At 44.8% G+C, this 26,494-nt stretch overlaps 1 protein-coding gene and 1 long non-coding RNA gene across 9 annotated transcripts in view; one reads left to right on the top strand and one right to left on the bottom strand.

Annotated features, from left to right (window-relative positions):
• The window catches only part of LOC308402549 (dedicator of cytokinesis protein 3-like), a 252,665-nt gene that overhangs the window by 209,818 nt on the left and 16,353 nt on the right, over positions 1-26,494 (bottom strand). The gene's annotated exons all lie outside the window — the stretch shown is intronic.
• LOC308402551 lies at positions 10,145-26,034 on the top strand. Its single transcript, XR_013972777.1, has 3 exons — positions 10,145-10,317; positions 25,502-25,640; positions 25,767-26,034. It is a non-coding gene; the product is annotated as an uncharacterized lncRNA (long non-coding RNA).

Below are 26,494 nucleotides of genomic sequence, written 5' to 3' on the forward strand. Positions count from 1 at the left end.
CAGTCTGTAACAACACAATAAAAACACAATCTGGTCGAAGTTCAGCCTTCTTGAAACAAATCTGCAGCCACAGTGAGATGGCACGAAGCTCACGGAGCTGAAAAGAATCAAACAAGGAAAAAAACGATTTACTGACAATTTCTTCAGTTCTTTGTGCAAAACAATGAAAAACTGCAGAAAAACACTCGACCTTATTTCTTCTTCTAACATCTATAAACCTTCATCTTCATCTTTGTTTGAAATCAATTAGTGAGTAGCTCTTTATTAAACATCTTAATCAGCCTGGGAGTCAAACCAAACCACCAGTTTTACTTTTATCGACTCGACTATCTCAGAAACCCGGGTAGGAATTATTTTCCATCCTTAATTCTGAGAAAGCTTTCTTACGATGCTCTCTTCATTTAAACTGAAATAATTCATCCAGATAATGAAGCTTGTTGGAATAAATGGTCCTCAGTTCTAATTTTTACAACAACTGATGATGGATGCCAAAGAAAAAGGGAAAATCAGGAGAAGCAATGCGCTAGAAAAACAAGGAAATACGAAGAAAAAGATGGAAGAATAACATGGGAGAGAGGGACGACAAAAAGCAGTTATTCCAGAGGAATTAAAGAATAAAAACAATCGAAAAAAGGAAAAACATGGCAGAGGCAGATAAACCATCAAGAAGGGAAAGAAATGAGAGGGCCTGAAGCAAAGTTAAGGATTTCTGAAATAAAGGTTAAAGGACAAAAGTGGTTTTAAAGGGACGACGCTACAATACCAGACTGAGCCTTAAATGTGCACCAATCTCAGCCCTGATCTCACAGTGACATTCATCCCCCTCCACCATTACTGGAATTAAATAACTGGAATTAGCAGCACACCGCCAGATCTCAGGCGTACAGAGACAGAAAGACATGAGCAGAGATTTTAAATGACGGGGGGGAAAGAGAGAGTGGGACAGACTGCAAAAGTCCCACAATGAAGGGGGAAAGAGGGAAAAGCACTTTGAGGTGAGAAGCGAGGGAAAAGGGGCGTGCAGCAGGGAGAGACCCTCAGGCGACTGTTAAACTGACTTAATCAGATCAACTTACTGACCTGGATAAACTCTGCTTGACTGGAACACACAGCTACTCACATTATACGCCGCCCCTCGAGTGCACGACAGAGTTTAGTGCACGTGTGACTGTGCCGTTGTTCCAGTGCGTGCTCTGGAAAAAGCGGGAGGCTGCAACACGGGGAAAACATCTAGTAATTCAATATTTAAAGCTCGCCTTTAATTCCCAAACTGTTAGTTACAGAAGAGAGAACGTAACCACAGATAAGAAGATTTGATCTGATCATAAAAGAAAAGGATGGATGACGAACTCTGGGTTTGAAAAACTGACACCAGTACAGAACTGGCAAAAAGTGCAGCTCCTCTAATGGTCACTCGAGTCTGAAGCCAAAAAAGTCGTTCATGACAGTGTGAAGATGTTTCTTGTGTATAAACTGAAAACATCCTCATGAGCAAAGCAGACAGATCAGCTGATTTTGTTTTTCAATGTGGAAAACAAGCAAAACATGCCATGAAAATCTCTAAAATTATAATCTTTTATAAAAATGTGCAGTGCCCACAGAAGCTTGTTAGTTAGGAGGGACAACGGAGAGAAGGGGTAAAAAACGGTGCACATATCTGATGTTGCAGGTGCTGCACGCCTCGTTTTCCTCTGCAGAAGCTGACTGAAGGTCAATTTTTGCACATCCTCTAAACATGGATCTTACGTGGGAACTAAACTGGAGTTTTTGAGGGAAGTTTCCCTCTGATAATACGCCTGTATTAATCTACCCATCAGAAGAGATGCGGTATTGATGTTTCTCTCCAAACTGTCAATAACTTATGGCAAAATCATGCAAGGACACAGACAACCTGAGAGCTGCAAAATGATTATGGTTCAACTGAAAGAAGAGGAAAGAGGTGTGTTAGGCAGCGTTCACTGGTCTCTCCCTCCCTGCCTGCTCTTCCTTTACAGATGGTCAGCAAATGAAACATGCAATGCCTTAATATGCAAATAATACAAAGTTGTTGTGAGCGATGAAAGCGTTGTATCCTGGTTGGAGCGGACAGGATGAACATGGTGCCATCCACAGGGCACGAGGGCTCGCTCTGTGGTTTAATCAGAGTGAAGATGATGTGGATTTTACTCTGTGGCCTTCACAATCACCTGATCTCACCCCAGCTGACCATCGATGGCACATCTGCACTGCCTGAGATGACTAAATATCTTTTTTGGAAGAACTGTGTTCACTCTTCCAGTTAAATTCCAGAGAACTGGATGATCCCAGTCATTCTGGCTGCTCACTCCTCTCGGCGTGCAGACCTGTTGTATCACTGTAGCGTTGCAGCACTCGCCTTTGTCCGTAGTACAAGTTCTAACGACAGAACAAATCTTTAGGTGAACGATTACATCGCATGCCGTCACCATGATGAAAAGCATCCAGCAGCGTCTGTGCCATCATACACCAACAGATTCTGCTGCACTCACATTTAAATGAAAGAATAACAAAATCTGCAAGTCATCCACTCTCGCTGCGAGTGCATCCAAACCGTCTCCACCCAGGAAAAGCTGGACGTAATTATAGTGCTGAGCATCTTTTTTTAAAAACATGCTTTGCTGTGAAGACCGACTGCAGACTGTAGACATGAACGTGCTCCGTGTGCATCATTTAGATTTCTGGGAATCTGAGCAACACCAGAGGTTATATCATGACCACACCTCACAGCTCCCTCTTTAACCCGCCTCTTCCATTCTACATTTCACAGCTTAACTGAAGTTTGGTTTCAGGTGAGTAGATGAGGGGCGTGGCTTGAAGGGAAGCATGTGTCTCCCACTTACCGGCTTTGATTGCATCATTATATATGCCGTTCTATAAAATCTGACATGATGTGAACTCGTCCCTCTGATGGTTTATTTTGCATTCTCTCGTGCGCCTGCATCTGTTAAGCCTGAAAAGCACTCAAAGCTTCCATGCGTGTGTGAAAATGACCTCAGCTACATCACGATCGAGGGTCTCGTTCTAACATAAGAACTCTGTTCTGAAAGCATGGCGCACCTCTCTGTTCCTCTGCACTCTTTAGCAAGTCATGGCCTACAAACTGACAGGTTATTGTTCTTTTTGTCACCCCAACAGAAGCACTTCTCCTTCTAATGCAATGCAGTTTAGCGCAAACACCAAACTGCAGCCTCCAGCTTCTTACTGACCAACAAAATGTAAATACAAACCCAGGACAAAAGATGCTGGAGGGAACGCTCCTCCATGACAGAGCTACAGCAGAAGAAGACGAGCTGCTGCTTCCCTTTAAACTATATTGGATTCAGTGTAAGATAGTTATTCATTCAGATAGGCAAACAGATTTTTATTGCTCTAGCTTCTGCAGATGGAAGTGGGAGGAACAGAAGACATCAGTAATTAAAAGAAAGTAGAAGTGAACCGGTTGAATCATGACATTTTTGTATCTGCACTTCTCTCCATTAGAAATTACATCAGTTAATGTAGGAGAGGGAAGTAGGATGATATTTTCTTTATGCAGCGCTCATGCATCTTCATTTTCTCTCCCACCTTCTTCCTCTGTGTGGGCACCGCTGCGTCGCTTTAGCTCTTCATCTCCCTCCCTCACGCGAACAAACACACACGCAGGCGCACTCTCGCAGGCTTGTTAATGCAGAGGTAATGTAGTAAACTCAAGGGGACTCCCCTAACCAAATCTGCTGTCAAGACAAATCGCTGAAGTGAATTCATAATAAAATCTGGAGCACCAGGGGCACAGAGAAAATGTGCACGCGTGACTGTGTGCGCTGTCCGTGGAAAAGAAAAGCGAGGAAAACAAACAAAAGCGAGGGAATCGGAAACAGAGTGAAATTAATCTAATGCAGAAAATGAGGCAGCATCGAGGGGATGAAGAGCATGTTTTCCAGCAAGCCCATCCAAGCTACAGAGAAATGTAATTGGCACCAAAAAGGCAGCGAGCAGCAGGGGTTACAGCTGTTGCATATGCCTCCGAGCTAAAAACACACAGGACCAAACACAGCATAAAATCAGTGAGTGCTCTCATAAGTACAAAGAATTTTAAATGGATACAGATCAGTAGGGAACTCTGGAGTTTAGTGGTAACAACACTGCAAACTGATGCAGCCCTTACAGGCTGGAAGGAGGATTGTGAGTGATGAACAGCAGGACAACCCATAATACTGGAAATGCTGAAAAGATATACTGTGAAAAACACTGCAGACTTTCACCGACCGCACGAGGCGAGAAACCTTAAATGCTTTGTCGTGATTCTAACTCTGTGAAGCTGTTCACACTGAGGTCGCTGTAATTATGTCCACAGTGTGATGAACAGATTGAGATGGAGATGTCAGTAGCGTATATTCACTGGTGGTTCCCTGCTGCTATTTGCAATGTGACGTCGGTTTGCAGCAGTGGATACGGCGACCGAGTAATCTGATGCCACTTTTCCCGTTTCCTCCTGCGTCTCCCCACACGTGCACACTCTGTGCTCTGACACAACATGGTCTGACAGGGATGGTGGTCCCTCACCTTTCATCTTCACTTTCACTCACTGGTCAGGTTTGAAATAAATACGTGATGAAGTTTAGGGAAAGACACGCACCGCCCTTCATACCAGGATCGAGTTAGGGCAAACAGATTCCTCTCTAATGTCATAACCTGATGCATCAGTGCACAGACATGTAAATGACACACAAACCACGCTGGCTGCAGTAGGCACTCCACACATGAAACACACTGACTGTATATAAAAGATGGACGTAGCCACGGAGACGCTAACTGGCTTGCAGACTAGTCTTTTGAACCCTTGAAAACTTTGCATGTCACCAATTTGTTTAACAATAAAACTTCAAAAGCTTGGGGGGGGGGGGGGGGGGGGGGGTTTGGGCAGGTCGTAGCTATGAGTGAACACTAGCACTGCTTAGCTTGGTTATAAAGGTAAATCAACACCTGTGATGTTCGCAACATACAGGTTAAAAACAACACATACCTTCCTAGACTTTAGCTGCAGGTTCCGATTGTCGGACGAATGTAAATTTTTTATTGGATTCTAATTTTCACCAGTCAACATCTCATTGGCGACATTCTACTTTACGGCGCAGAGACGTGGACAATGCTCAAACACGACCTGAGCAAGCTCGAAGTTTTCCAAATGCGTCGCCTTAGATGCATTCTCGGCGTTTCCCTTCACGACCGTCATTCGAATGACACCATCCTCACCAGCTGCGGCAGCCAACCGACGATCGGCGACCTAATCCAGCGCCGCCGACTCCGTTGGTTTGGCCGCATTTGTCGAATGGACCCGAGCCGCTACCCCCATGGCCTACTCTGGTTGACCCGCCCCACCGATTGGAGGGTACATCGAAATGCACCAAAGAAGACATGGATGAAACAAATCCAGGATGATTTGAAGGCCCTTCGACTTGACCTCGAGCAGGCAAGAACCATCGCCTTAGATCGAAAAGCGTGGAAGATAATCGTTGGTCAAGCAAGAGAACCTGCGGCACCTACAGCAGCGTACTGGTTGCGCGGCAGACCACCGCCGCTGGTCGCCCGCTAAGAACAAGAAGAAGAATTTTCACCAGTGAATGGAAGAAGAGGTCAGATCTGATATCCTGATGTTATGACATTATGTCCATATGACAGAAAACTGGTGATGGTGTTTTTAATTTTCCTGTGAATGTAACAGACGACCGGCATGTGTAGAGGGAACGCGCCATACGTAAAGCTGAGAGACGTGGGAGAGGAGACGGTCATTAAATATATTATTTGACTTCTCCAGGACTGCAGTGGGACCTGTCGTGTTTTACTCCAGCACTCTTTACATCAGTGCTGCTGTCAGTCAACACCAGCTGCTTCACATCCTTCAGATTCAAAGACAGAAAATGTTTTTCATGTGAGGTTTATTTTTCCAAATGCTTCATCGTCGTAACTGAACCAGAGAGACGGAGCCTTTTTGATTCAAACCAGTGAAAAGGTACAAAAGTGCATCTGTACTGAACAACCTAACTACTGTGCACTATGCATGCATTCAAACCACAGAGTTAAGGCGAATAAAGAGAATGTGGGTAGAAAACATATGTCTGAGTGTCTGCGTGTGTTTCAGCGGGAAGAATAAAACAACCAGATGCATGAGAGGAACTTCGACAGTCGCTACCACTGTGCAAACTAGCTCGTGTGTCCAAATGGCATCGTTATGTGGAAATGAGCAACTGGGAGAACGGTCGGGGTTGCATCCGCGACAGCTGCCAACGGCCGAAACAAGCAGCGGGAAGAACAAGCAGAGTTTCCTGCTGCTTCCTGTGAAGGTTATCTGTGCTGCTGGAAGGCTGTGGCGGGTAAAAGGCTGTTCGCACATGAAGACGGAGATCTTTTATACTCAAAACGATTTCAAACACACTTTCTGCAGTGGATGAATTTGACCCTGTTAATTTGAGCAGGTGATTAAACAAATGCAGCTGCAGCGGGGCCTTAATTTGCAAAATAAGCATCATGTTGAATTCAATAAGACATAAAAGTAGTGATGAGACGCTTTTCTTTGCAAGCTCCTTTGATTAGCATCATAAACTGTGGTGGTTGTTAGAAGAAGTTTAGCTTCCTCACTGGCTCCATCCGTCTTTCATATACAGTCTACACTGCTATATGATGCTATAGGTTACCTGAAAAGGAACAAGGGAAGGAAAGCAAGATGGTACAGACATTATGATCGCACACATCCTATCTGAGAAATGACAAAAACAATCCAGACCAATAAAATACTGAACGAGCTCTCAGCAGCATCTTCAGCTCCGTCAATAATCAATCATTGTTACTGTTCGTAAAGCCTGGACTTTATCAGTGACTTTATTTAAAATACATGCATTAGTGGAATATTTTAAATGTGTCAGGCATCAGTGTGAGAGGCACTGAGCAGCAATCAGATCAGGTAAATGCATGACAGTGATCTGATATCATAAAGGGAAAGAATACTCGAGTTTGAACACAGAGGACCTGACGTCAGGAAAAGATGCAGCAGTGATGAACAAGAAGATGTGAAACTGAGTGTGATGTAGAACGTATGCAGACCATGTGCTCATCTTATGATTTAGCAACTGTCAGTGAAGCTGAAGGAGCCGAGTGTCCTCTCACAGCAGAGCATCTGCGGGGCTGCACCCGGAGGCTTACATGGAAGGCCATGACATCATTTTCTTTATATAACTGACACAACTTCAGATCTCGCCCTGTTGGCACAAGACAGCAGAAAAGCACTCAGCGAGAAGAAAAAAGGTAAAACAACAAATTTAGTGCCGTTCTGTGGCAACTCTTAAGCTTTACTTTTAAAAAACTGAATAAAATGAAAGAATCGTTCAGAGAACATCGCACCCGGAACCAAAAGAGATGCAATTCAAGTCAGGAAATAAATCTCCATGTGTGCGCACACACACACACACACACACTATACCCAGAAACATCTGGCTGATCTGCCTGCCCCACATTATCATCAGACAGCGTGAGGCATGGGGGAGGGGAGTGTGTGTGTGTGTGTGTGTGTGTGTGTGTGTGTGTGTGTGTGTGTGTGTCCTAGGCCAGGTGCATCTACTGTACGTTCCCTCATGCATAAGAAAGCATCGATGCTTGTGTGAAAGAACTCCGCTGCCTGAAAGTCTTAAAGTACGATGTACAGTGAGTATTGTTGTTAAAGCCTGTGTGATGGTGAGAAAAATCAAACAAACACGCTGACAGTAAAGAAATGCGTGCCACAGCCACCGAGCGCGTCTTTTCTCTCCGACAGTGACACTGCTGCTGCTCTAGCCTGGCTCTTTGTTCTGTGCCGCGGCCTCGTACGGCCCTCGTACCAGCATCAGAGTCGACGAGTGTCCAGATGGCCGGGCTTGCTGTTCTGCCCTGAAAGTGGAGCACTGGGCTAAGCTTCCATTATACAGGCTTAAAAACACACTAATCACCCAACAGCACTCTGCATTACTGCTGCTTTTAGAGGAAGCCACCAGGATGCATGTGTGTGTCTAATCTTAGCACTGCTGTCTGCTTCCACACACTATTACTGCACCAAGGCCGTGCATTTCTTGCTGCATAAATGCATTAACAGCAGCATCTTTACACATGGTTGTACATAAAGGGAAGAACCCACCTTTAAACTGCTTTATCGCTTCTTACATTCATTAATTTTTCATCTTCCGAATCTGCTAAATGGCAGACACCACTTTTCCATGAACAATGTTTGATTAGAGAGAAACCTGTAAAGTCAGAAGTATATTTAATTCCTGGCAGGACTACTTTGCTGAGTCTGTCATCGCGAAGCAGGAAACTGCTGCTGTGCCGATTTAAATGCAGCTCTTTAGCGAAGGAAGACTCGTCCCTGTTGACTTCAGTCCCAGCACTTAAGTTTTTAAGTTATTAACCGAGCGTCTGAAGCCATCCAGACTTGGCAGCGTGTCTACGAGAGCTCACATCAATTAACACATTAATGAGCGTAGCTGCAGGTCAGAGTGGAGGAGCGCTGCCGCGGGGAAACACCCGCTCTGCACCGAGGGCACTGTTGGCAGAGCGAGGAGCTGCTGGCACTGCCAAACTTCATCTGCCATCCAACTAAATGAGAGTGTGTGTGTTTGAATGTGTGTGTTGGGAAACCCCAGGTGCCTGGCCTGCACGCTGACTCACACAATGCATTTGTAGCAAAGCACAAAAAAGGTCCTTATTTATCAGGAAAGCCGGGAGAGGAAACTGCTCTAAAAAGGTCATTAAAGTTGATGGCAGGCAAGCAAAGACATGATCACTTTAAATGAAAAGACTCCGCCCACCATCTCCATCCCAGTCCCAATAACTCTGTTCGTTCAGTATCCTTACATCACTGGTGACTGGGAATCGTCCTGGCATTTCATTTCCGAGTCGATTAAATGGAAGGAAAATTAAAATGACGCATCTAAAAGCAGCAAAAACACTCAAACGGTTAAAACTGAGCACACGCTAATGGACGAGGTTAAACTTTATCCGCATGCAGATGTATTTCAGAGGCCTTTTTAAACCCCTAATGATGCTCAGACTGAAGCTGACTGTGTGACACGATATCGTGCACACGCATGACGTCAGATTGTCCAAGTGCGTCTAACATTAGCGGCGCTAGTACGAGCAGCCTGGGTGAAAATGACTTTACGCTGACGCACCTACTCACAGCGGTGAACTTTGACATCAGATTACTGCAGATCTGCATTGACTGACGTCCTTTTACTTTTCAGCGTCCTCATTTATAACTTCCTGTCACGAAGAGAGGGTGGTGCTGTAGTGGGCGGCTGCAGCAGTTAGCTGCTGATTTATATAAATAAGAAATTTGTTGTTAGTTTGACTGGCTGGGATTTCTACTGGCAAAAAGCCAGTGCCCACTTTTTTTCGGAGTCTTCCGTAGAGAAACGTGGCTGCAAAAAGTCTAAAAATGGTGATTTTTGAAATGAGGTGAGCTGGAATTTAAAGTTTGACAGAGAGCAACACAAGTGCTTCTGCATAAGATCCAAACGTTCATCATCTTCCTGACACAGCAAGTTCAGACTTCCCAGGGTACACAGTAATCTGCTGACACACACACAGAACAAAGAGCTGCAATAACACGTTGCTGGTTACACACAAACCATGACTCAGTGTGTACCACCTGTTTCTGTGCCCAGCTGTCTCGTGGGCTTCTATTGTACTCGCTCAGCTGTTTGTGTGGGTGAGCGCTCGGCGGTCAGAAGCATGACCCTAAATAAATGCTGGTCTTGCAGCTTGTTGCACTGGACTTACTGCATTTATTTACAGTCAAAGATCAGAAATTCCACCTGTGTTGCAATGATTCAGCTGCCTGTAAGAAATTATTTTCATATAGAGCAACCTGGAAAACATGAATGTCTGATGCATGAATGTGAAAATGTCCATCTAGGTTTATACGCTCACCTCTGGCCACAAACTAGTGACCAAAACAATAAGATCCTGGATACAGGGAGTGGAAATGAGCTTCCTCTATAGGATGTCTAGGCTCTCCCGGATATCTTTAGCGATAGGGTCAGGCGGTCATTTGCATGGGACTTGGAGCAGAGCTGCTATTCCTCCATGTTGAAAGGCGCCCAGTTTGGGTGTCTGACTGGGATGTGTCATAGCAGAGGTGTTTGGGTCACGTTCAGTTGGGAGGAAACTGCAGAGCAGACCCGGACATGCTGGAGAGATTATGTCTCTCAGCTACTACTGGGAATGCCTTGGTGTCCCCTCTGGAAGAACTGGAGGAGTTGGTTGGGAAGTGGGAGGTCTGGGCCTCTGCTGTGGGTGAGTGGATAGATTTACCATTTTTTACTGTTTCTGTCATGAAGTAATTTCCAAAACTGTACAAAAATAAAGTGTGTCAACATTTTCAGTGTGCAGAGATGTCCTGTAGAGTGAGTGAGGCTGTAGCCAAATGTTCCCTGCTGCTATTGTCGCTGTTGGAATTTCACCCTTTAACACGTGCTATCATTGAAACAGGACGCGTTTAAACCGGTCAGTATTTTCACTGCCTAAATCTGCCCAATCAGCCAGCGTGAAATAAAAGGTGAAAGTCTACAACTTCATTGTACGAGACCTGTGTCCTCTGTCAAAGTCCTGTGATTCTCCCGTCTCCTAATACCGACTGAAACGAGCCTGCACATCAGAAAACGACTAAAGAGGTATCCTGTGGCCTGAAGTATGATGACAGGTCATTACCAAACATCTCTGTGGGACATTGTCAGCTCGGACTTGTCTTATATCATAGGAGCTTTAACACATTATTGTTAGTCTTGCATGTTCATAAAAAAGTACCAGAAAGATGGATTTTTGTATCACGACTGGCGATGATTCCTGGTTTGGAGTTCAGTTACTTGTGGTCTGTTTCAGTCTCTGTAGCCTTAAATCAGACCTCAGGTGGAAAGGTGAACATCAAAGCCACGGACAGTGGACAAGAAAGGTGAAGAAGAGAGTGCGGGCAGGGTGGAGTGGGTGGAGATAAGTGTCAGGGCGGATTTGTAGCAGCAGCATAGACGGTAGTGAGACCTGCTGTGATGTGCGGTTTGGAGACGGTGACACCGACAGAACGACAGGAGGCCAAGCTGGAGATGCTAAGATCTTCACTGTGAGTGAGCAGGATGGACAGGATTAGGGGACAGCAGAGGGACAGCACAAAGTTAGATAGGGAAGGCAGAGATGTTTTGGACACGTGCAGAGGAGGGAGAGGAAGGAGCATAGAGGATGAAGATGGAGCTGCCAAGGAGGAGGAAAAGATGAAGGCCTCAGGGGAGGGTTCATGGATGTAGTCACTGTTTTTAACACATGTGAACGTCGAGTTTGTCAGGAAACGCCGAAGGCTCAAAATCCAGGAGCCGCCTGGTGATTGGACGAATGAGTTCATAGTTTCTCCTGTAGTTATTCGACCACATAAAATTTCATAATTTGTTGTGTTTCTGATATCAGGAAGACAAAATGTGCTCATGAGAACAGATTTTTGCTTTCCTCTTTCAGCGCATGTTCTGGAAAAGTTGAGAGTAAATTAGACTCAGTGTCACCATCAAAAAGACAAAGTCCCAGTTCATCAGTCAGGTAAGGAGGATGCCATCTGATACAGCTACAATAAAGACATACTCATTTCATGGCAGTCCCACTTACAGATGCATACTCTGGATAAGATGGGTACACTTTAATTTTAAAAACCATTATAAAACTACAGCTTCCTTGTTATTCTCCCATTTTCTATAGTGAAATCCTCCAGGGAGGAAGTAGCACAGTGAGGCACTGTCTGAATCCAACGTTGTATTTAAATAAGTGCTCTTCCTCTGCGTGTGTGTGTGCACTCATCTTTGAAAGCCTGTGCGAGCGTCAGCCTGCTCTACTTTCCTCTGCTGTCCCTGTTAATTTGCCTCTCTGAGACCTCGGTCGTAAGTCAAGTCCTTCATCTACACATGCCGGGCGGTTGCATATTACAGGTTTGAGCCATCTTACCAAACCGTCTCATCCTAGAAAGAAAAAAATAGCTTACTCAGCTCAGATCAGTGATGTCACCTTTCATTTGCCCTTGTTTCCACCTGGCGCCACAGTTGCCTCGCGCTGCCTCTTACAGGAATGGATGGGTGTCAGGTTGCACATCTCACTGATTGTGAGCTTAGCGGTCACAGTTGAGTCAGCTAACAGTTTGGATCAGCGACTCATCGCTCATCCAGGAGCACGGCCCTTCAAAATAAAGGCTAAGGCTTTAAAAAGACATGGAGCACTCGGTGATAAATTATTAACAGCTGTGTTTTAGGTTGTGTCTAATGAATACAGCGGCCCTTTCACCTGAAGCCTCTTACACTGGTGTCCCTGATCTTAGAAGGATGGCGACCTGTGAATCAATACTGAGGGTAAAGTGCTTCTGTCAAAACATGCAGCAGTCCCTCTTTCATCCCGAATGAAGTCTGACTGGCTCCACCCTGAAGTCGCCACATCTGTGGTCGTTTCCGTTTCACACATACATTACAGCCCAAAAACTGTGACTGCAGAGGGGGGCTTGAATGTTCAGCAAACACAGTACAGTAAAGCATCCCCTGCTTGTTACTGCATACATCCGTGGAATATCAGAACATGCTAATAATAGTCGCTGTCAGTCACAGAACACGTGCCACTGCTGTTTGCGATGGATTTGCTCAGACATGCCAGGACCGTCTCAATCTGTATCCACAGGGGTGTTTTTGGATGCGAGGGGTTAGGTGGAGTTCAGGTGAAGAAGTTCAATCACCTCGAGGTCTTGTTGAGTGGAGGCCAGGGTGGGGTGGGTGACTGACAGGTGGATGAGTGCATCACTACAGACGCTGTGCAGGTCTGTAGTGGTTAAAAAAAACAAAAGAGCCCGAAGGCGATGCTGTCAGTTTGCTTGTCGATTCAATTTAGTTCCCTCACAAACACCCTTGAACTGTGGGGAGGAATAAAATACAGATGTAGAGGAAAGAGGCAGTGAGAGGAGCTCAGCGTAGGACCACTGCTCCTTTCAGATGAGGTGGTTTGGGCATCTGTCTTGGATGCCTCCTTGTTGCAGGTTTTTTGTGCCCAAAAGGAAGAAAACGCATATTTTTTCCAGACTTTACTCACACAGATATGTAAACGGAGTCATTTAGTGCCGTCTGAAAAGGATACAATGCAAACACTCACAGGTAATTTCATCAACCACGTTTTTAGGGAACGTCTGAAACCAGCAGCACGAAACATCGACTCAGTAACCGCCTTCATTATCTTTAATAGAGACCGAGCTGACTTTCACGAGGCTGTTTGATAAGAGCTTTCCTCTTTAATGGATCTGACTCACAATGCCCTTTTCCCCTTCAGCCCATAAAGATTTTGGAGGAGCATTAAGTTAAAAGAATGAAAATGATGCTATAAACACTGAAAGTTCTTATTTTCGATAACTTGTACTGCTTGTGTTGTTTTGAATGTCACACACTAACTGAGGCCGACGCAGCTGTAATTACGTCGCGCTGGCAAAGCGACTCGCAACATAACTGCTGGTAAAGTTTGAAGGAAAGTGCAGTTCAATTTATCGCTGCCATATGGAAGTTTTGTAACTCGTCTGATTACATTTCAAAGTGCTCGAAAGGCCAGTGAGCCAGAAAAGTGACGCCAATAAATACTTTTGTGGAACTGCAGTTCCCCAGAGAAAGCTCTTGGACAAGCCTGCGAAATACTGATTCCTCAAAGATTGTGCTGAAATTAAATCCGAGAGTTACATTTTCCAAAACTATACAAACACAGCGACGGCTTGGAAATAGCTCCTGCAGTTGCCTTTCAATAAATTAAAATCTACCAGAGCTAAAGAAAAAAGCCAGAAACTGTGATGGGATGATGTTCATCTCTTAAGAAGTTACAGAATCATCTTTGTGTGTCTGCCGTGCACTCACACACCTGCACAAGCTGAAGAACCTTGGTGTTGTAACTGGGCAAAAGGATGATTTAACACAAACCGGTGGACACAAAGATTTTGTGTCTGAAGTCTTGATGATAAATGCAGAAAGTCAAATCATAAAGCGGATGCACGACCACGATCGGGGCTTCGTCTTTCAGTAAACATACTTTTTAACATTATTATTGAATGATTTTTCAAAATAAAAGATCCCAACGGACAAAGTGAACCGGGCCCACAGTTTTCAATCTACGTACATGAACCCATGACGTGACAAACATGCACATAACATTGCATGTTCTGTACACACATGCAGTAGCTCAGATTAAAGTAAGCCGGAGTACTGCAACACGCAGCCTGCAGCGAGGCAGCAGACGCAGAGCGACTCAGCTGTCCTCTGAATGAGCACGGAGAGGTGGACACACTTCCCAACATCACGCGAGCCTAGACGACCTCGCGATGGAGACGGCGAGGACATCTGTGAGCAGCAGTGGCTGTGTGCGTCTGAAACATCACATCAGCACGATCAAGGTGCAGTTGTGTGATCTAAATACAGAATAGGGATAACAGAGACGAATAATCCAGCATTGGGGTTCTGGCACAAAGCAAACACTGACAAGAAAATCAAAGTTTCCTCCTCTGTGCCGTCAATGTTTCTGTTCAGCTTTTGCCTCTTTAATAGGCGAGATCAACAGTTAACATGAAACAAGAGGAAGCAGGGATGAAGTCAGATATGGATACTGAGGCAAAGTTTGACTCGTGTCACCGCTGTTATCAAAACACAAAAAACTATTTTAATTCTCAGAATGAGCAGCTGCATCATCATCTCAGGGATTTACAGCAATATAGGCTATGCTGTCAAATCTCATCTTCAGTGCTGCTTACACAATATGTTAACTACTGCAGGTACAAATTGTTCACACGAGAATTTGGAAAATAATCCTACACTTTTTTAACACCTCTGTCGCCGCACTGGCAGCTTTTCCAGCTAATCTGACCGCAGTGTTTCCAGCATGCAGGGAAGGAAGCCTGATATATGGAGTCAATTAGTAACAGCTGGGTAACACTCACAGCTTATCATGCAAGTTACTTTTCTAATGATGTCTAATTATTTCAGCACCCACACTGGAGCTTGAGAAGCACTGAACTAAATGACTTTCAGTGTTGAAAATGATTTCTAGGTTAAACTTAATGTGTTTTTACTCTGTTATAGCATGAATTCATATTTTTATATTATATAATGAATATGGTTAATAGACTGGTTCTTATATATAGCGCTTTTCTAATAGTACGGAGCATTTTATACAACATGCCACATACACAAAAATACATTTTCCATGCTTTAACATTCACACACACGCCACATCGGGGAGCAACTTGGGATTAGTATCGTGTCCAAGGATCAAACCGCTAACCTTCCAATCAGAAGATGATCTGCTCTACCTCCTGAGCTACAGCCACCACAAAATAATGGCACGTTTATAGAAACATGGTCCCTCCCAAAGCAAACTTTAAAAATACTTACAGGAAATGCTGGTCTTACAGTATGAAGTACACAGTCTACACTGCACAGTCCTAACTGCAGTGGAATGGTTGGAAAGCTTAAGTAAGAGCAGAATGTGATGAGGGCGGGACAGACGACAGCCAAGGAGGGAAACTGACAAAGACAGGAAATGAAACTAATTAACAAAATAAAAGCAGTGATTAGACTTTAAAGAGTTTATGTAACCGTTGTGTTCCTGCGTTGTGTCGGTAAAAAGAAAGGCCTCAAAGTAAATGACCTGCCCGCTCCAGCTCCTACAACCAAATACAAACCGCAGGTAGGGCTGCCACGATTGGTCGACTAGTCACGATTACGTAGACTATCAAAATCGTCGACGACTGATTTAATAGTCGACGCGTCGTTTGAAGCTTTGTAAGATCCCAAAAGACGCAGGAATAAGTAGCAGGATTTAAGAGTGTAATAACGGACTGAAACAGAAGATGGCAGCACTGCATGTACAAGGATGCCAGCTGCCGTTAAACCCCGAAGAAGAAGAAGCTGTGTCCCAGAATTCATAGCGCGGCCCTGCTCAGTTTCCAACAATGGCGGCAGCTAGTTAGTTCTAATATTACTCTTATTATTCTTTCTGGGTCACAAAATAAACGTTTCACATATTTTCAGGCGAGAATGTAGCTGTGTAAACCTCAAATATCGGCTCAGTTTATCAGGACACCGCATATTTTCAAAAGCGCTCCGACGTTTTCGGAGACGTCTGTTACCCACTAGCTCGATAGCTAGCCGGGGGCTAGGCTAACTAGAGTCGTGAGAACACCGGACTCCCGGCAAATCGTTTTCAAACCCACCGCGGTCTTTCGCTACTCAGGTTAAACATGATATATGAGTCACTTAGATAACTTCAAAATGTTATTGTTTGTCTTTTTTTTGTATTTTATTTGTTCCTGAGTAAATCGGTTTGGCTGAGATTAAAGTTATAGTTTTTACACAGCTGAATAAACGTCAAGCAGACAGCTGATTATCAGAAGTGTGAGATGCTCGAGAATTTACTCCGGTGTCCTGTTATATTTTAGATAGCAAGGAGTTTATTAAACTTCACCGAAACAATCTGCAGATTTCATTAAAATTTAATAAACTATCATCTTGTCTTTATTTTTAGTTAGCACAGACCTGAAACACTTAAAGCTGTAAGATAATGATAGTTATATAAGAGCAGATGCTGCTGGTGCAATAAGCTGTACTGATTGGTCGACTAATCGCAAAAATGATCGGTGACTAGTCGACTAACAAAATAATCGTTTGTGGCAGCCCTAACCGCAGGTTAGAGGGTTAGCTCAACCCACCACAACTTCCAAACTAGCAAGAATTATCTATTCATGCTAGCATAGACTGTGCCTATAACACATATGTGGCACACATGTACTACATATTCACAGCATCTAGTAAAGACAGGCATAATGATGACAGTAGCTGAACTAAAAACACACAATCGGAAAACATCAGGGTGGCTAAACATACAGTATATGTGTGTTTTACAGTGTTGGGAAAGAAATGACACCGACCTCTCCCACGGGGGAAGTGTAGAAACGGGGAGAGGCTCAAGCTAACAAGAACTGTTAGCTAATTATAACAATCTGTAATTTATGACGCGGTTATACTTACAGATCAGAAGCACCAGCACTGAAATTCAAAATGCCATCACGCAAATGCAGAGTAAACGTCTCATGCAGGCACATGTCTGTTTCTATTTTCTGACCACAGCCCCCCGAAACACTTCTGCTTTATTATTTATAAATCTGCGATTGTGCTAAATGAATGCAAAGCGACTCACTGCTCAGGTGCTTTTTTTACTGTTCCACGATTATACAGCATCGACACACAGACGCAGGAGAAAAAACACAGAAGTGGAGAATCCACAGAAGAAAATATCAAATAACAAACTGCAAATCATGATCCGATCTTTGACTCTGCAACGTAAATGACTGAACCTGCCACTCATTCCTGCAGCTGCTTTTAGGGGGACTTTACTTCAGTTACACAGATAGTGTGATGGTTGCCTTGCAAGTTATTGTATATTGTAGAATCATTCTGTGATGTCATTCATACTGTGGACACGGTATTGTAATACCCACCTCTCTGAAGCTGAGTTCACACTGGACGCATTCGCTGTGACGCAGACACACTCGCCAAAGAGAGTCGAAATATCAAGAGTTTCATTTCCTGGTTAAATAACGTAATCAATAATAATAAACTGAATGTTTTTGTTATAAAAGATGAGAAGTTGATGAAATGTTATTTTTCATTATGATTTCAGCTTTAGGCAATTATGAAACGAGATAATTGAGATGAAAATGATGGCTGTGCTGCATTTCATTACAAAGCGATTTGCACTCATCCTGTCGTGTCTGCACGTCACTTTTCCTGCTCGCTGCTGGAATCCTGCACGCCTAAAAGCACAAAGTCACCAGGCTGCTGCATGTTTAGCTCAGTTCATAGTATTTTTTAAAATTAAACTGCAGTTCACTGAACCTGCCCTTAGATCTTTTCAGGGGGAAAAAGTCTTGATAAACACATTAAGTTAGAGTTCTGCAGCCTGCAGGAGTCACCAATATTGCCTGAGCTTAATTAGTGCATTTCTCTTATGAATCCTGGCTTTTTTGCCTTTTTTAATCCTGTTATACCAACATAAAATAAACGTATCATTAAAAATAAAAAGGTTATCTTGCAGAAGGGTTTTAAAGTGTGGAGGAAAGGATGAGCCTCACAGCGGAAAGCAAATGATGCCTTTAAGTGTGTTAATCTCCAGAAAAGCAGCTGACAGTGATCAGACGCATAAGAACACAAACACACCCACATCAACACAAAGATGCTGAGGGTGTGTGCGCATACTCTCAGTACAACGCTCAGTAAGCCCCACACAAACAAACACACACACCACTGCCAGATGTGCTCGGCCTAATCAGGTCAACGTAAATGTCCATCAGCTAGAATCAGAGGGAGGGGCTGGGGGGGGGATTGGGCAGGAGGACACGGGGGAGTTGGAAAATGTGATGGGGTCAGAAAGCAGGAGAGAAAGTGACGGAGTGTGGGTCAGACTGGAGAATTAAGATGGAGTGAGAGTGAAATAAGCAATTATGCAAAGGCTGAAGAACACAGTGTTAAAACATTTAAATGGAGGTCTATAATTTATGATAATTAATGTTAATTCTGACCCCGTCTTGCAGGCTGCTCTCCTACGCACTCGTTCACGCTCTCCTCAACACGCTCTGCACTGATAACTCCATCTGTTGCAACTCAGGAGTGAGACGTGCATCAACTTTGGAGGGACGAGTGAGGCGCCATCAATCATGTTTGCTGACCCTCTGCATTAGCGTCACATTAGCCTCGTGTTCAGAACGAGGGGGAAAATAATTCTGCTTTGATTTCTGGGATGCCAGTTTTACTCGTGGAGATGCACTCACATCTTGGTTCAGCATGTATAATCTCAGTGCCAATTAGCAGAGAGGTGATGTTAGATTACTGCGAGTCAATAAAACAGAGCCAGCAGCTGCTGTTTGCCCATCTGTGTTTTACTTTTTGGACACGGCGCTCGGCACGATTATGCATACAGGCCAGAAGAGTCATATTTTAATCCAAACCACGACCTTTTTGTGAACCACTCCTAAAGTAGTGCCTCACCCCATCACTGAGGGAAATCGAGTTAAGAAACGTGTAACCAAGTGAACATCTGACTATAATGCAGTCTATTGTGATGCCTGGCTGTCAGCTGGTATCGGTCACTCCCACCTCATCATTTATCAACAAGCAGGGTTACTGCTTACTGTAAACAAGTCGTTTTAATACTATGAAGATCAAACGGGGAAGAAAAAATGATGAATCATTTCTCAGGTTTACAGAACCTTTAACATTTGCTTCAGTGTTTGATCTTCACATGCAGTTAGTTTGAAAGACGTTCAGCTGATTTCTGATACCAACATTTGTGGAGGTGTATTTCGGTTTGAGCTGATTAAACACTGATCGCTGTTTTATTTCCTCATTTTTAAGGTTGTATTCAAAGTAATAATTATCCAAATTTAATGTACTTTGACAAATTTATGTCACACAAAAGGAAATTTGACTTATTTGCCTGTTGATGATGGGTGACGGTTATTTTGGCTGTTGGGTCAAAAAGTCACTTTCGCTGCATCCATGTGTTTAATAAAAATATCTTGTTTCTAAGCGGCCCGTCCACCAGCAGGCTCGATCTAACATAAACCCATTAAACCCACACACTGTGAAAGCTGTGGGCTCCAGAGCAGCACCCTGACCTCTGACTTGTTCCCAGTCCTTTCCTCACCCCCAACCACTCAGTGAGGCCCATTACCAGCCCATTATAGTAATTCAATGGGATGCTGCCTGCGTGGTGGCCTGCAGGGCACACATAGAAAAGCACATTAAGGCAAACACAAACCTCCAGCTGTGGCTGTTTACACATGCATGGAGACTGCAGTGTGGGGGTATATTTACATTAATTAGACTAAGGGCAGCAGATGTAAAGACAATTGTTTAGCAGGACAGAAAATTTGGACTCGTATTCCCACTTTCAGAACTCTTTTTGTAATAAACTCCCAAATCGGAAAAAAGGTGGAGATTCAAATCAGGTTTGGACAGTTTACCCAAACCCACTGAGCTTCTCTCAAAGGGAAAAGATCCAACCTGTCCTTGATATGATCTGATGAGTTGGTTTTGATCCTGCTTTTGCTTTGCCAACTTGCTTCTAATCACATTTTTTGCTACCACTGTGTGACTACATGTGCACAGCCAATAACCTGCGAATGAGCACCAAACACAGAGCAGCAGAACTCTCACAATAATCCATTTCTCCACAATATTCACAGAACAAAGCTTATTACTAGAATCCAGCCATTTTATTCCCCTTATCTGAGGGTTGGGCTCCCCAGACGTCCTTTTACCCATGCCAGTGTTCTCAGCCCAAATGAGATGCCCAGCCTCTGCAGTCGGCAGAGGAGCACAGACATCTTTCCAGATGTGCTCCTCACACATTACTTATCAGCTCCCAGTCTTCCTATGGAGCAAGCTCACTGTATCCTCAACCTCACTCGGACGCTGTCCAGAATTCCCGGTCATATGTGAGGCTGGAATGTAGGTGAAATGACCAACATGCTGACGTCACGCCAATCTCTGTTTCACGCTCCAGCATTTGACCTGCAGACTTCTATGATGCTGAAAAATGCACAATGGATGAGAAATTCATTCAACAGAAAATGTAACGTTGTGACAAAAGGACCCAGACCATATTTTATAATACAAACATTTGTATTTGACAGTGATACTGGATAATTACCCTTAAAAACATCACGAGAGTTAGTTTTAGAAAGAAGAAAGAGGTTTGTGAAGGATGTGAAGAAACCACTGCAGTGCTGCTTCCTTCTCAAATCAAAGCCAATATTTGTCTTCAGTTCTGTGCAATAAGAAATGTGCTGAAATATGCTGCTGTTTCTTTTGATTTCATCAGCGATGTCTCTGAGGTCCAATTCTGTCTTTGTTACTGCTGAACAAACACAGAGGCAAACACTGCAAATGCTCACTCACTCACTCGTGCTACGTGCATGCTCAGTCTGCGCACTAACACAAACACATTCACCCCGAATTCACACAGCAAAGAATGGCCAAGCATGCATCCAAATCATGTGACAAAAATCAAGATGGCGCCGAGTATGGCAGCCTCGTCGCGAGCTCCCCCAAGCAACGGCTTTCTTCTGTGTTTAATTTTACTTTTCCTTTATTTTTTCACGAGCAGCACTTGTCTCCTTGTGTACGACCGACAAACCTTACTGGACATAAAAGACGGTCTTTCTTATAACTTTCCGGAGTTCAAGTTTTGCAACACGGACGCTCCGTTTGCAGACCCCCCATTCATCTCACCTGAGACGCCTTTGTTCTCTGGCCCTGGAGGCCGCAAACGCCGACGCAGAGGGAGAAGATCTGGCGTTCTGGTTCGACTGAGACGGCGCACTTACAGACCACCGTTACCCAGTTTATTACTGGCTAATGTGCAGTCTCTGGAGAACAAGCTGTGCGAGCTTCGGGCACGGATCTCATTCCAGCGAGAGATGCGGGACTGCTGCGTGATCTGCCTCACAGAAACCTGGCTATCGGACAAAGTACCGGACTCCGCAATACAACTACCGGGGTTCTCCGTGCATCGCGCGGACAGGTCACAGGATCTTACTGGGAAAAGCAGAGGCGGTGGTGTATGTTTCATGATCAACAACAGCTGGTGTGATTATGCGAACATGCACCCGGTCAAATCCTTCTGCTCACCGGACCTGGAGTACCTGATGATTAAGTGCCGGCCATTCTGGCTACCGAGGGAATTTACAGCAGTGATTATTACGGCTGTTTACATTCCCCCACAAGCCGACACTGACCGTGCACTCAGGGAACTGTACAGCGCGATCAGCAGCGAGGAAACCGCACACCCAGAGGCAGCGTTTATCACAGCCGGAGACTTTAATAAGGGAAACCTGAAGAAAGTCTCACCCAAACTCCACCAACACATCCTTTTCAACACACGTGGAAACCGGCAACTCGACCACTGTTACACCTCTTTCCGGGATGCGTACAAAGCCCTCCCCCGCGCCCCATTCGGCCAATCAGATCACTGCTCCATCCTGCTCCTGCCCGCCTACAGGCAGAAGCTGAAACAGGAAGCTCCAACCCGGAGGGCGGTGCACTGTTGGACGGACCAATCGGAGTCTGCGCTGCGGGACTGTTTTGATCACGCGGACTGGGAAATGTTTCACGTGGCTGCTAGGGACATTGACGAGTACACAGACTCAGTCTGTGGATTTATCAGGAAATGCGTGGAAGATGTCGTCCCATCCAGAACAGTCAAATCCTTCCCAAATCAAAAACCCTGGATTAACGGAGATGTTCGCGCGGCACTGGCGGCACGGAACACCGCCTTTGCCTCCGCGAACACATCGGACTACAAACACGCACATTACCAACTCCGGAAGACGATCAAAGCAGCCAAACGTGAGTACAGGGACAGGGTGGAGCAACAGTTTGACAACCCTCGGAGTATGTGGCAGGGACTAAACACGATCACAGACTTTAGAGGGAAAACCAGCACACCACAGACCACGGCCTCTCTGTGTGAGGATCTAAACGTATTCTACGCTAGATTCAACACAGCGAACACCATGAGACCGGACAGTGTGCGCACCGCGGATGACGTCAGTGCGCACACTGTGTCTGAGGAGGATGTGCGGAAGTGCTTCAGGAAGGTGAACGCACGCAAAGCTACTGGTCCGGACGGGATTCCCGGCCGCGTCCTCAGGTCATGCGCGGCTCAGCTGGCTGGAGTGTTCACGCACATCTTCAACCTTTCCCTCTCTCTGTCTGTAGTCCCAGCCTGCTTCAAAATGGCCACCATCGTCCCTGTACCCAAATCCTCCACCATCTCCTCATTGAACGACTGGCGACCTGTAGCCCTGACCCCCATCGTAAGCAAATGCTTCGAGAAGCTGGTCAGGGACTTCATCTGCTCTGCACTACCCGACTCACTGGACCCTCTACAGTTCGCATACCGCCACAACAGGTCCACTGATGATGCCATAGCCCTGACACTACACACTGCCCTGTCACACCTGGAGAAGAGAGACACGTATGTGAGGATGCTGTTTGTAGATTACAGCTCAGCATTCAATACCATCGTTCCCTCGAAGCTGGACAGAAAACTGCAGGATCTAGGACTGAGCAGCTCCCTCTGCAGCTGGATCCTTAGCTTCCTGTCTGACAGGCGCCAAGTGGTCAGACTGGGCAGCATCACCTCATCCCCCATCACACTGAACACTGGTGCTCCACAGGGGTGTGTACTGAGCCCTCTCCTGTACTCACTCTACACCTACGACTGCACAGCCACTAACAGCTCCAACATCATTGTGAATTTTGCAGACGACACTACAGTGGTGGGTCTTATCACCAACGGTGATGAGACAGCTTACAGGGAGGAGGTCAGCGCCCTGACCCACTGGTGTCAAGACAACCATCTCACCCTCAACGTCGCAAAGACAAAGGAGTTGATAGTGGACTTCTGGAGGTGCAGAGAAGTACACACCCCCATCACCATCAACGGCGCTGCTGTGGAGAGAGTGAGCAGCTTCCGGTTCCTTGGCGTACATCTGGCTGAGGATCTTACGTGGTCAGTACACACAAACAAAACAGTGAAGAAGGCCCAGCAGCGCCTCTTCTTTCTCAGGAGACTGAAAAGATTCGGCATGAGCCCCCGCATCCTCAGGACCTTCTATCACTGTGCCATTGAGAGCATCCTCACTGGATGCATCACCACCTGGTATGGCAACAGCACCGCCTACAACTGCAAAGCTCTCCAGCGAGTAGTGCGGTGCTCTGAACGGATAATTGGAGGTGAGCTTCCCTCCCTCCAAGACATCTACAGGAAGCGCTGCCTGAGGAAAGCGGGGAGGATCATCAAGGACTCCAGTCACCCCAGCCATAAACTGTTCAGACTGCTTCCATCAGGAAGGAGGTTCTGCAGCATCCGGTCCCGAACCAGCAGACTGAGAGACAGCTTCTTCCATCAGGCCATCAGACTGCTGAACACGTCATAGACACCTCAGCTTCACTACTGGAACTTTAACATTATGCACTCCATACTGTACAGTAACGCCACTGTTTTGCACATATTCAACTCTGTATATTTTATATATTTTATTATTATTATTATTATTATTATTATTATTTTATTTTATTTTTTTACTATTTAATTTGTAAAAATGTGTATACACACACACACACACACACACACACACACACACACACACACACACACACACACACACACACACACGTAGGAAAATATTTAGTATACACATCCAGAAATGCATACACTATTATATATTGTACATATATTTATTAGTTTCAGGTTGGCCATTCTTGTATTTTGCTCGTTTGTGTTGTTGTGTTTGCACATCTCTGTTGCTTGTGGGGCTCGCACACAAGAATTTCACTCGCATGTGCTGTGCCAGTGTGCCTGCACATGTGATGTGACAATAAAAAGTGATTTGATTTGATTTGATTTGACTGAGTGAGCAGGCAGTGGGGTGGGAGGGGATGAGCTTTAATGGGTTAAAGTGAAAAGAGCTCCAAGCCTGGGAGGTTTTCAGATTTCCTGCTCACAGCTTTCAGAGGAGGAAACGCTTCATACAAAAACATCATGTCAGCCATTCATTTTATTTTGCCTTTTTTCTCAGCGATGTGAATATTTTATAGCAACACTTCACAACAACTGTCATCTACAAGTGCTTTATACCGTACAGCAGGGGTGTCAAACGCAATCGCACAGGGGGCCAAAACCCAAGGCACACTTTAGGTCGAGGACCAAACAAGATAAATATTTATTGAACACACTAAAACATGTTTTTTAAACATAAATATGAATAAAAACAGACAGGAATATTATTCCAGATTAAATAAACTTAAAAAAATAAACTTTAACTTTAAATATTTTGCTCCTGATAAAAATATATCCTGTCAAAATTATGCAAGTTAGAAATATGAACATGCTGCCAAAAACCCCAGAAAAAATAAATGACAGCAAACACAAGGTTGGAGCCGCATGTAGACGGAGCTGTGCATTGCTGCAGGAGTGGAGCTAATAAACCGTGCGGGCCATTCAGTGTCGTACTTTCCCTGAGTGCATCATTACACTGCAGCTCCATCTGAATCTGCACAGGTGCAGCTCAGCTGACTTGGTTCAGCATTACTCGGCAGCAGGGGAAGTGAGGCAGGCTGCACTGGTGCATTTGTGACAGCTTCACTTGAAACGCCTTCACCGCATCATACATGTCCATGAACTGACAGGTTTCCTTGCTGAGCTCAAAAACTCTGTTGAGAACTTTTCCCCAACTCAGCCAGCGGAGCTCTGCATGAAGGAATGTCGACAAACTCTGAATCTATTTCCCACATAAAAGACTGAAACTGACGGTGATTTAAACTTTTAGCTCAGATAAAATGTACGGTCTGCCTTACAGTGATCACTCCATTTTTAGGACTTCACCACACAGCGTTTCCTGGTGTGTGATGCAGTGATGTGCTGTTCACTCACCGGTACAGTTCTCCTGCATCTTTACTCGCATCCTGCGGACTAGTCCGCTTTTTTCACCGCACAACTCCGGCGCTCCATCTGTTGTAAGTCCAACAAGTTTGTCCCAGGACAGTTTCATGTCAGTTACACTTTGACATACGTTTTAAAAAATGTCTTTTCCTGTCGTTGTCCCGTGCATCGATTTAATGTCCAATATTTCCTCTCCACAGACGAAGATGGTCATCTGTGCAATGTCCATCATGTCTGTACTTTCATCCACAGCAAGAGAGTATGCAATGAAGTTTTGTCTGGACACAAGACGTCGCACAGCTTCATCCTGCAGCTCTTCAGAGTGGTACCGGGCTCATTTGGCTCCTCTGCTACAATAAAACTTGCTTTCACAACAGCTTCACTTTGTGTCTCGTAGTGCCGTCTTATATTAAATTCCTTCATTACAGCCACATTAGCTCCACTAATAAGACGCACGGCTTTACCAGCATGTCTGTAAACATATATTCAGTCACCCACTGGCGCTGGCCATGCATAACAATAATAGTACATCTGTATAAAATGATCTCGCGGGCCGGATATAAATGTACGCCGGGCCGGATGTGGCCCGCGGGCCTTGACTTTGACACATGTGCCGTACAGTAAAGATCTTTAATATCACAGGGAGAACAAAGTAAGCAAGCATAGAGGAAGATACAGTTGTTGTAAAATCGAGAATGTAAAACTGCATCAAGATCCAACAACAATCTTATTTTTCTTTAAATATAATAAAGGGGATGTTTTATTTCTTGTGCGTACTGGAATCTCACGAGCTACACTAGGATGTAAAACCAGTTACAGTATTTGCATGATTTATGAGCCTTCACTCACTCTATTCTATTTTCAACTCCATGTCTTTATTCTTGAACTCTAGTAAAGTACCGCTGCTTGATTCGTTGCCATATTTGTT

This window comes from Rhamphochromis sp. 'chilingali', assembly GCF_963969265.1.
Source record: "Rhamphochromis sp. 'chilingali' genome assembly, chromosome: 9".
Taxonomy (NCBI): domain Eukaryota; kingdom Metazoa; phylum Chordata; class Actinopteri; order Cichliformes; family Cichlidae; genus Rhamphochromis; species Rhamphochromis sp. 'chilingali'.